This window comes from Sorex fumeus, unplaced genomic scaffold (assembly GCF_029834395.1).
Source record: "Sorex fumeus unplaced genomic scaffold, SorFum_2.1 ptg000265l, whole genome shotgun sequence".
NCBI classification, from domain to species: Eukaryota; Metazoa; Chordata; class Mammalia; order Eulipotyphla; family Soricidae; genus Sorex; species Sorex fumeus.
This window is the reverse complement of record NW_026606322.1, coordinates 18,036,461-18,047,781: the sequence shown is the minus strand read 5'-3', so window position 1 is coordinate 18,047,781 and position 11,321 is coordinate 18,036,461. Positions and strand designations below refer to the sequence as shown.

General features: G+C 40.4%; 1 pseudogene; it reads right to left on the bottom strand.

Annotated features, from left to right (window-relative positions):
- Positions 1 to 10,277: 10,277 nt before the first annotated feature.
- LOC130018711 (uncharacterized) lies at positions 10,278 to 10,417 on the bottom strand (annotated as a pseudogene).
- Between the last annotated feature and the right edge of the window lie 904 nt (positions 10,418 to 11,321).

Below are 11,321 nucleotides of genomic sequence, written 5' to 3'. Positions count from 1 at the left end.
AGAGAAATGCAAGCCAAAAAACACATTTTCACTTCCTCTTGGCTAGAATAGCCAACAATAAAAATTAATGAAACAATACAGATGAAGATGTAGAGGGAAAAAAGGCAGCACAGATGCATTGTTGGTCACTGTCACTGTCACTGTCATCCCTTTGTTCATCAGTTTCCTTGAACAGGCATCACTAACGTGTCCACTCGTCCTAGTCCTGAGATTTTAGCAAGTGCCACATTGCAGGCTCTTTTAGGGTCAGGGGAATGAGACCCATCATTGTTACTGGGTTTTGGCATAGCAAATACTCCACTGGAGCTTGCCAGACTCTGCCTTGCGGGCAGGATACTCTCAGTAGCCTGCCGGGTTCTCCAAAAGCGAGAACGAGACAATAAGAGGTCCGGGAGCTTGGTTTTATAGTCTCTGGGTCTTGGCCATTAATGGGATTACATGACTTCGGGGGCAGATTGTGGGTATAACGCCTAGCTACTGGAAGATGGGGGATCTGCGTGGAGGAGGCCCAGTCCCAATCTGAGAAGGCTTGGAGATCTCAGCCCTGGGTCCCGCACACCTGGTTTCCTCTGCCAGGTCCTTCATGCGTGAGGCTCATCTGAGTGTGTGGAGAGTAGTCTTAAGCATGGCTGTGACTGGGTTCCGGGGGTCTTCAGCTGCTGGTGCTCTGTTCGGGGAAGGGAGGGAAGCTAAAACCACCCCCTCCAAGGAACCCCGGTGAGGACAACCAGGCACAGGTTCATAAGAATCTTCTCTGATTCCCCTTCTGCTTCTCTCTCTCAAGCCCCCTTTATTCTCCTTCTTGCTTCCCCCTCATTCGCCTTCCATCCTCCATTGTTGGTTAGAATATCTGTCACTGCAGGAAAAGAAACTCAAATTAAAGTAAAAAGACACCTTACTGAATGGGAGAAAATATATGCTCACAATACATTAGATAAGGGACTAATTCATAATCTATATACCACTCACAAATCTCAACAACAGAAAAATACAACAACACCATCTGAAAATGAGGAGAGGTGAACAGACATTTCCCCCAAGAAAATACACAGATAGTCAACAAGCATATGAAAGAGTGCTCGACATTATATTAGGGAAATGCAAATCAAAACAGAAGTAAAATAATCATCTCACTCCAGTGGGAATACCATATATCAAAATATCTAGAAAAGACAGTGTCAGTAGGGTTGTGGTGATAAGAGAACCTCACTCATTTTTGGTGAGAATTACATCTGGTTTAACATTTTAAGTAATATGCAGATTTTTCAAAAAAGTAAGAATTAAATTTGCATACAACCCAGTGATAGCAGTTATTGATACCTACACCAAACATAAAAAAAACATTAAATCGAAGGATAGAGGCACACTTTTTCATTGCAGTGCTTAAGACAATAGCAAAGCTATATAAACAACCTAGAATATCCAGTTACAGATCAATGGATCAAGAAGTTATGATATATACACAATTAAATATTATGCAGCTGTAAGAAAGAATAAAATCATTCAATATGATGATGAGCGGATAGAACTATGGGGCATCACGCTGAATGACATTTATGAGAAAGAAAGAGATAGATACATAATAATCTCTCTTATATGTGAGATTTAAAGATACAGAGGAAGCAACAGATGGTCAAAGGCAGCAATTCAAAAGTTGGTCCACAGACATTGCGGGGTGGAGAGGTATAAGATCTTTGGGCCCTTGGTTGGGAGAAGTGGGTACTCTGGTGGTAGGTGTGATGTTGGAATGATGTGTACATGAAACTATTACTGACAGTATCAGAAATCATAGTACCTCAATAAATATTTTTAAGTGAACTGTATTTTTCCAGGATATTTTTATTTGCAATTTTATGGACAGTGCACTGTGTCCAAAAATGTCAGCCCAAAGTACTCATATATCAGCATGATTTTCTTTAAAATCTGTGTGCAGCTGTGATCACTAATGAATATGTAGAACATGTTTAAGGTTCAACAGTTCTCAGATAGGCTGGTGATAAACAACCTATACTGCACTTGCTTGCACAGCCCTATTTAGAGGACTAGAGCTACTGACACAGTGCCAGTAAAGACTGTCTGGTTATATTCTTGCCTTTTGAAAGTGTAGACAGTTCTTTTCAGCTCCTTTCTCAATAGCGGCCTCTTCAAAGTTTTGGCATGAACTAGCTGTTCAAAGAATGCCTGTTTAAATCTTAGATGATGAAAAGAGAAAAATAGACTGATTTGCCAGTAAGACAAGAATGGAAAAAGACAAATAAATGTTTAATATTAATAAGTAAAAACACATAAAATTTTACTGATTTTAGTTACTTATCATTGTATTGTTCTTTTTAACAAGTAGCATATTTTGGGGGCCGGAACGATAACATAGTGAGTAGGAAGTTTGCCTTGCACGTGGCCAACCTGGGTTCTATTCTTTTGCCCCTCTTGGAGAGCCCAACAAGCTACCAAGAGTATCCCGCCCACACAGCAAAGCCTGGCAAGCTCCCTGTGACATATTCAATATGCCAAAAACAGTAACAAGTCTCACAAAGGAGACATTACTGGTGCCCACTCGAGAAAATCGATGAACAATGGGGACAGTACTACAATGCTACAGCATAGTTTTGATATTTTTATTGAAGTAGCATTACATATAGCATGTCTTGTTATACGAAATATATATATTATAAATCTACCACTAAAAGTCCAGATTTAACCTTCACTATACCATTTTTCCCTTACACCCAAATTACTCTTTTTCTCCATTTTCTTTTTGCCAATTTGCTCTCATCATTTTAAAATATATTACTGGGACTGGAGAAATGGTACAACAACTAAAGTACTTGTTTTGCACACAGCTGATTGGAGTCTGATTCCTGGCACTGCATGTGGTCCCTTGCTAACCACTGCATATGGTCTCCTAACCACTGAGCATAATATTTTTACAAATATTTTATGGTAAAAGGTAAAAGGTAAAAGGCCCTCCCGTTGTTCATAAAATCTTGCTAGTGAGTTCTGAGAACTACCTGATGTGACACCTAAACAAAATAAAGTAATTTTAGATGTATTATTTAATTTGGTTATACTTACTGCATTCATCTTTGTTTTCCATATATCACACTAGAGTGAAATCATGCAAAGTTTTTCTTTCTCTATCCTACTATCACTAGGCATAATATCCTCCAGGGATACTACTAGCCCTACTGGTATGGCCCCCAAACAATCAAACAAACAAAAATTCTGAAAAAATATAGAAAAAGAAAGCATTTCTTTGTTTCGGTTGTTGTTTTTGTTTTTGGACCACACCCAGCAATACTCAGGGGTTTATTCTGGCTCGGTACTCAGGAACTATTCCTGACAGTGCTCAGATGACTTTTTTTTCTTTTACCAGTTACCATTTCATCCTATTAATGGTTGTTTTCTATTGTTTTTGGTGCACAAATGTGTTAATGATAGGATTGCACAGATACAAACTTCCAACATCAAACCCTTCACCAGAGTGTCTTAACCCTCTTGTCAACCCATTTTTCTAGTATCCCCTCAACACTGTAATCACAGTTCAATATATTAGTGCTCAAGTTCTGTTGCCTTTAGTCATTTGCTTACTATGCTTCTTTATATCCCACATATTATGAGACAATTTCAGTTGTCTCTCTCCTAACCACTGAGCATAATATTTTTACAGACATTTTATGGTAAAAGGTAAAAGGTAAAAGGCCCTCCCATTGTTCATCGATTTGCTCGAGCGGGCCCAGTAACGTCTCCATTGGAGACTTTGTTGTTACTGTGTATGGCATATCGAATATGTCACGGGGAACTTGCCAGGCTCTGCCGTGCGGGCGAGATACTCTTGGTAGCTTGCCAGGCTCTCCAAGAGGGGCGGAGGAATCGAACTCGGGTTGGCCATGTTGGCTGCGTGCAAGGCAAATGCCCTACCGCTGTGCTATTGCTCCAGCCCTATTCTGTTATTAAAACATTATCTTGTTTTGGTCTTCATTTAACAGAAATAGTGTAGTCTTAGAGTCTCATCTAACATCGTGATGTAAATATCCTCCTTTGGGTCCATTATTAGTGGTTTTCAGAAGAGCCTGGCAAGCTATCCGCTGTGTATTCGATATGCCAAAACCAGTAACTACAACTGGTCTCATTCACCTGACCCTGAAGGCTTCACCGACATGGCAGCACTGAGAAGGATGAGAAAGGAGAGGCCGACAAAATCTCAAGGCCGACCTAGGCTGCCACAACGAAGGAAGACAAAAATGATCGTCTGTACTTTCAATGCACGTACGCTAGCATCAGATGCATCCATCCAGGACCTGATGGTACAAGCGCGAATGATCAAGTACGACATCATTGGTCTGACCGAGACAAGAAGGCACGAATCTCACCATGCTGTTTTCGACACCGGAGAAGAATTGTTCCTCGGAACATGCGATAAAAGAGGTGTTGGAGGCGTCGGTGTCCTTGTCAACACAAACTTGGCCAAGAGCATTGATTCATTCGAATGCCTAACAACCCGAATCGGACGCTTACATTTGAATAGATGTGGCTCACTGCCTGCAGTTTCTATCTTCGTTGTCTACGAACCAACATCTCATTATGATGAAAGAGAAATCGAGAAGTTCTACATGGAGCTAGAGAAGTTCTATAAAGAAGACCACACCTTCTACAAGATCATTGTGGGTGATTTTAATGCCAAGATAGGACCGAGAAGATCAGCTGAAGAACTTCACATCGGGACCCATGGCCTAGAATGGAACGAACAGGGTGAGAGACTGTCTGAGTTCATCATGTCGACCAAGACCATTCATGGTAACTCACAGTTCCAGAAGGCAGAATCTAAACGATGGACATGGGAGTCTCCCGGTAGACGATTCCACAACGAAATAGACCACATCATATTCAATCGACGGTTTTGCCTGACTGATGTCGCAGTTGTCCCAAAATTTCGAACGGGATCGGACCACCGTCTCCTTCGTGCAAAATTCTACTTCACAGAGCGGGGAGAAAGGGCTGCAAACTTCAAAAAGAGAACTCCCAGAATGACCACCAACTGGGAACTCTTTGGTACTATTGCGGCAACATGGGAAGATGCCATTGTTGACAACATTGACAAGGAATACGATCGACTGGTTCAGCACCTCCATGAATGTGCGAGGAACGCCAAGAGAGAGATAGCCACAAAAAGTCGCCTATCTTCGAAAACTCTTGAGCTAATTCGCCAGCGTGGTTTGGCACATGCCTCAGGCAACCGCAAGCTAACGTCCGAGCTTGCAAAGCAGTGCAGAGATGCGATCAAGGAAGACCTCAAAGAGAGAAGAGCAGAAGTACTGATAGATGCGGCAGAAGCCGGGAAAAGTATTCGTAACGCCCGCCTGTCCTTCGCCAACTATAAGACCAAGATGACTGCCCTCCGATGTCCTGATGGATCCATCACATCCGCCAGAACGGCAATGGAGAAGATTATCCATGACTTCTACTCAAATCTCTTCGATAGCCATGTCCACTTGCCGACATACCAAATACCACAGGATGGGTATGTCGTTCCTAACGTTTTCCCTTCCGAAATCCGACACGCCATTTCGTTGGTAAAGAAGCAAACAGCACCCGGCCCAGACAAGGTCAGACCTGAACACCTGAAGAACCTGCCGTCAGTACTCATCAATACACTGGCTCGGCTCTTCACTCGCTACCTGTCTGAATGCAAGGTTCCGTCCCAATGGAAAACCAGCAGGACCGTACTACTGTTCAAGAAGGGAGACATCCATGACATTGGCAACTATCGCCCCATCTGCCTATTGTCTGTCATCTACAAGCTGTTCACTCGAGTCATCCTGAATAGGATTGGCAGAACACTAGATGAAGGACAACCATGCGAGCAAGCAGGGTTCCGCAAAGGATTCAGCACCATCGACCATATCCACACGGTAACCAAGCTCATTGAGGTTTCTCGGGAGTTCAAGATGCCGCTCTGCTTAATGTTCATTGATTTAAAGAAGGCCTTTGATTCTGTTGAGACGGAAGCGGTCATTGAAGCCCTAGCCAATCAGGGCATTCAAGCCCAATACATCAGGATCCTCCGTGAGCTGTATTGCGGATTCACTACCAGGATCTCACCATTCTACAAAGAAGTGATCGTTGATGTCAAGAGAGGGGTGCGGCAGGGTGATACCATTTCACCAAAACTCTTCAGTGCCACCCTCGAGAACATCATGCGACGACTGGAATGGGAAGGAATGGGAGTGAAGATAGATGGTCGGCAACTACACCACCTCCGCTTTGCTGATGACATTGTTTTAATAACACCAAACATCAGCCAAGTGGCACAAATGCTGGCCGACTTTGACCGTGAGTGTGGAAAGGTAGGACTACAGCTGAATCTTACGAAGACAATGTTTATGAGAAACAGCCTTGTTCCTGACGCCCCATTCGCTCTCAATGGAACGACCATCTCCGAATGCAACAGCTATGTGTACCTAGGTCGAGAGGTCAACATGACAAATGACCTGGCACCCGAGCTGCACAGGAGGAAGAGAGCGGCTTGGAACGCCTTCAAGAATGTCGAAGAAATAGCTAAGAGGACGAAGAACCTCTGGCTCCGGGCACATCTCTTTGATTCCACTGTTCTTCCTGCATTAACATATGCCTCAGAGACCTGGGCCCTACGCAAACAAGATGAGAACGCCATTCAGGTCTCCCAAAGAAGAATAGAAAGAGCTATGCTTGGAATAACACGTTTCACTCAAATGAGAGAACGAATCCGGAGTTCTGACATCCGTCAACGATCAAGGATCAGGGACGCTGTCTCATATGCCAAGGTGTCGAAAATCAGATGGGCTGGTCACGTAATGAGATTTAAAGACGACCGTTGGACTAGAGCTGTTACTGATTGGATTCCACAGGATGTCAAGAGACCGCGTGGCTGCCCACCTACCAGATGGTCAGACTTCTTTGTCAAGATCATGAACGATCGGTTTGAGGCCCTCCATGTTCCCGGAGCGAAGAGATGCCATTGGGCTACACTAGCACGCGACAGGGACAAATGGAGACATTACTGGCGCCCGCTCGAGCAAATCGACGACTAACGGGAAGTTAAGTGATTAAGTGATTAAGTGATTAGTGGTTTTATTTGAAAATCCAATATTAGGTGCATATATGTTAGAAGTATGAGTTCTACTTGTTATATTAATTCCTTGATTAAGAATGACCATCTCTGTTCTTTATAGCCATTTTAAAATCTGAAGTCTACATTTTCTGACAAAATTGTGGATTCCCCGGTTTTTTTAAGGAAAATGATTTTCTGTAAACTTGTTTTTCAACCTCTGATTTTAAGCTTGTGTTTATCCTGATATCAGATGTCTCTAATAGGCAGCAGAAAGTTGCATTTAATTTTATGATGCTTCCTGTCACTTGATCTCTTTACTGGTGAATTCAGAACATTTACATTGATTGGGATTAGTTAGATAGACAAATTTATTTCCCAAATTTTGTAGAAGTTAAGTATGTTTCTGAATTTTAACTTGTCTTTTAAAGAAGTTCATTTAAGGCCTCCTTCAAAACTAGTTTAAAGCTATGATGTTCCAAAGTCATGAAGCATTTTATCATTCCTTCAAATATTAATGATAACCCAGTAGGATAAGGTATTCTTGGTAAAGTTTTTGTTTCATTGAGTTTTTAAATTTCATTCCACTATTCTTTTCTGGATCATAGATTCTCATATGATCTGCTCTGAATTTTATGAGTTTCTTTGTACATAAAATTCTTTCTTTGATCTTGCCAATTTTAGTATTATATCTTTATCAATGACTTTTGTCATTCATATTACAGAATGTCATGGAGTTTTTTTCATTAGAGTCTTTTTTGGCTGAGGACCTTTTCTCCTCTTGTATCTGGATGTGTGCATTCCTCAGTTTGGGGAAATTTTCATGTATGATTCCTTTAATAATTAAGTAAAGAACTAGTGGTTCTTTATTTAATTTCTCCTCCTGTTCCTCAGGGACTCCAGTGAAACAATTCTGATATTGTTCCTCTTGAAATCATACCATAGTTTTCTAGTGTGCTCTTCATTAATTTTTAGATTTTTTTCATCTGTTTTTTTTTTTGTAGAGGTTTCTCATCTCATCTTGAAGCTCCTCTGATTTTTTTTTTTTACTCAATTGCTATAACTCTGCTGATTAAATCTCAAGTTGAGTGGGTTTTTTTTTTGCTTTATTTTAAGTTTGCTTTGCTATTGTGGGGTTATAATGACTACACTTTTCAGTTGTGTTATTTCTGACTGAGGTTATATCATTTCCAATCATATTTTTAATTGACCCCCTCTGCCATCATTACATTGAGCTATTAAACATACTCATCATGGTGTATCTGAAGTCATGCTCTGAGAGATTATACAGCTTGTTGGCACTGGTAGAGTCTTCTATGACATTATCTTAGCTCTGAATTTGGTGGGCTTCTTTGTGGTTTCTCCTTTATGTCTGCAATGATCTGGGGATGAATCTTTGTAGTTTTCCCTGTGGAAGCTCTCTGAAAGATTTAACTTAGTCTTGCTCTTTCCCTTCCCTGATGGTCTTTTTTTTTTTTTTCACTTTCCCTAGATCTCTTTTTTTTTTCCCTTTATTGTATTTTATTTATTTTTTTTTAAAGTTGTAGATTTACAATTTTTTGTGCTTTGGTTTCAATTATACAATGATCAGATACCCATCCCTCCACCAGTGCCCATTTTCCACCACCATGGATAATATCCCTCCCACCCCCATCCCCCCATCCCCCCTGTCTCTGTGGCAGGGAAATCCCCTGTGTTCTCTCTCTCCTTTTGGGTGTTGTGGTCTGCAAAAGAGGCATTGAGTGGCAAACATGTTCAGTCCATAGTCTACTTTCGACATGCATCTCCTCTCCTGGGAGGATCCTCCAAACATCCTTTATTTGGTGCTCCCTTCTCTATCTGAACTGCCCTTTCCTCTAGGATACCCGGCTGGCCTCTAAGTTATGGAGTAATCCTCCTGGTGCTGATCTCAGCTATTCTTAATACAAAGACAGTCTACAGAATGGGAAAGGATATTCGCCGAATACACATCTGACAAGGGGTTGATATCCAGGATATACAAAATACTAGTTAAACTCCACAAGAAGAAAACATCCAACCCCATCCAAAAATGGGGCAATGAAATGAACAGAAACTTTCTCAAAGAAGAAATCCGAATGGCAAAAAAGCACATGAGAAAATGCTCTACATCATTAATCATCAGGGAGATGCAGATCAAAACCACAATGAGATACCATCTCACACCTCAGAGACTAGCCCACATTCAAAAGAACAAAAGCAACCGATGCTGGCGTGGATGTGGCGAGAAAGGGACACTCCTTCACTGTTGGTGGGAATGTCCACTGGTTCAGCCCTTCTGGAAAACAGTATGGACGATTCTCAAAAAATTAGAAATTGAGCTCCCATTTGACCCAGCAATACCACTCCTGGGAATATATCCCAGAGAGGCAAAAATGTATAGTCGAAGTGACATCTGCACTTGTTTGTTCATTGCAGCACTCTTTACAATAGCCAGAAACTGGAAGAAACCTGAGTGCCCAAGAACAGATGACTGGTTAAAGAAACTTTGGTACATCTACACAATGGAGTACTATGTAGCTCTTAGAAAAGATGAAGTCATGAAATTTACATACAAGTGGTACAATATGGAAAGTATCATGCTAAGCGAAATGAGTCAGAAAGAGAGGGATAGACATAGAAAGATTGCATTCATCTGGGGGATATAAAGTAACAAAGTAAGAGATTAATACCCTGATGGTCTTTTCCATCAACATTTTGCTCTTTGAGAGCCAGTGTGGTTTTTCGGACTAACGTCAATGACATCTTGGCCAAGCCCCTCCTCTGGCTACGATTTAAGGTTCTATGGTATCTTAACACCATCATTACCTTGAAAGGGCTTTTCTGTGGTATAGGTTAAAAGAATTATCAATAAGATATTAAAAGCATGAACTATGTGGCAGCAAGCAGGGATACCCCTGAGTTTCTGGGGAGGGGGGGGTGGTTGCAAGATTTTTGTGTTCAGTGTGAAGTGTGGTGAGCAATACTGTTCTGTGGCTGCTTGAGTTGCCATGCAGTTCAGGGCAAAGTATAGGAAAGCAGAGTTATACGTATGATCAGTGCCCCCAGAAAAATGATAAGCAGTGTTGGTAGAGAACTGAACAAGTTTTCTGACTTATAAAATGGTGGAGCAAGAGGCTGAGGGTAGACATGTGAGAGGGGGTCAGGTGAAGAGGTCTCACCTCTATTTATTTTAATTTATGAAAGTATTCTGAGTCCAACAGAAACCATCCTATTTGTCAAATAAATATCCTGATTGTATTGCTTCTCTTACTGTTACTCCTAATGACAGGACACAGTCACTATTGCCATGGCAACAGTGACTTATCTCCATTTAAAGTCTTCTTCAAGTAATTGTACCAATTATAAACTTAAAGTAAAGCAAATGCTCAATGTTAAACATAATTCCTACCATTATCAAAATATGAGTACATAAACTGAGAAAAATGTTACCATTAATACTTGAAGATCTGCAATCAAAATAGGTAATAGTTATATAAGAGTTAATTTGTGCCAGGGACTAGTTTACTGTTGGAAGAAATATACACATATATAATGTGATCTTTATAATAACTCGAGGAAGTAGGTACTATGTTCTTATTCTCATTTTGTTGATGAGCAAATGACCATAAGAGAAAAAGTAACAGTCATGGTCTCCTAGTTTATAAGCATCATAGAAATAGAAACTAGGCAAATACATACAAAACTCACATTATTAAATTACTATTATTACATAATAAAATAAATAGTTTATAAAAGTCATATTATAGTTGACCTGTAATATACCAGATATAAGCAGCACATAGTTGAAATAGAAATGTATAAATATTATCATTGCTGATTTGTTTTGCAGTGGGTTGTAATCTATAGCTAAAACAGAAAGTAAGCAACTAAGCTGAGGCCCACATTTAAAATGTTCTCCAATTTTAAAACTCAGACATGGAGCCTTTTTACTGCTTTTTGAAATGTGTGTTAGACCTTTAAACTTTACATTGTCTAAAAATACAATCTTTTTCAGTAAATGCATATAAAAATAAATATCTTTTTGAAATGCGTGTTAGACCTTTAAACTTTACATTGTCTAAAAATACAATCTTTTTCAATAAATGCATATAAAAATAAATATCTTAAAATTAGACATACTCTCTATAACAAATAATAGTAATCATCTGTCACTGTCACTGTCCTCCCGTTGTTCATCAATTTGTTCGAGATGGCCCAGTAACGTCTCTATCGTAAG